The sequence below is a fragment of the Carlito syrichta genome, unplaced genomic scaffold, assembly GCF_000164805.1.
Source record: "Carlito syrichta isolate Samal-C Ts95f unplaced genomic scaffold, Tarsius_syrichta-2.0.1 Scaffold307218, whole genome shotgun sequence".
NCBI lineage: Eukaryota > Metazoa > Chordata > Mammalia > Primates > Tarsiidae > Carlito > Carlito syrichta.
In genome coordinates, this window is record NW_007251314.1 from 17,874 (window position 1) to 18,546 (window position 673).

Genomic DNA, 673 nt, shown 5'->3' on the forward strand with positions numbered 1-673 from the left:
CTCACCTCAGCCTCCCAAAGGCGCGGGATTACAGGCTGAGCCACTGAGCCCGGCTATACCAATTTTTTTTTTAAATAGAGAAAAAGGGTGGGGAAAAGCAGGGCACCTTCCTTTGATGTGCTGGAGCCTGCTTATGCTGGCTTTCTTCTTTTTTTTGAGTCAGAGTTTCACTCTGTCACCCAGGCTTGAGTGCAGTGACAGGCTAATGGCCACTGCATCCTGAACCTCATGGGCTCAGGCAATCCATCTGCCTCAGCCTCCCGAGTACCTTTAGGAGCACACCACTATCCCCCTTATTTATTTATTTATTAAGAGTAGGAGTCTCACTCTGTCGCCCAGGCTGGAGTGCAGTGGGATGTTCATGGCTATCGCAGCCCTGACCTACTGGGCTCATGTGATCCTTCTACCTCAACCTTCCAAGTAGCTGGAACTATAGGCATACACCACCATGCCCAGGTAATTTTTTTATTTATTGTAGATGAGGTCTCACCAAGTTGGCCAGACTGGCCTAAAACTCCTGGATTCAGGCAATCCTCTCACCTCTGCCTCCCAAAGTGCTGAGATTACATGCATGAGCCTCTGTGCCTGGCTATACTGGGTTTTAAGAGCTGTTGTTTAAGAAACTTTGTGAGCCAGGCTCGGTGGCTTAGCCTGTAATCCTGCACCTTGGGAG

At 49.5% G+C, this 673-nt stretch overlaps 1 protein-coding gene across 1 annotated transcript in view; it reads left to right on the forward strand.

Annotated features, from left to right (window-relative positions):
• The window catches only part of PPFIA3 (PTPRF interacting protein alpha 3), a 21,965-nt gene that overhangs the window by 12,121 nt on the left and 9,171 nt on the right, over nucleotides 1–673 (forward strand). The window lies entirely within an intron of this gene.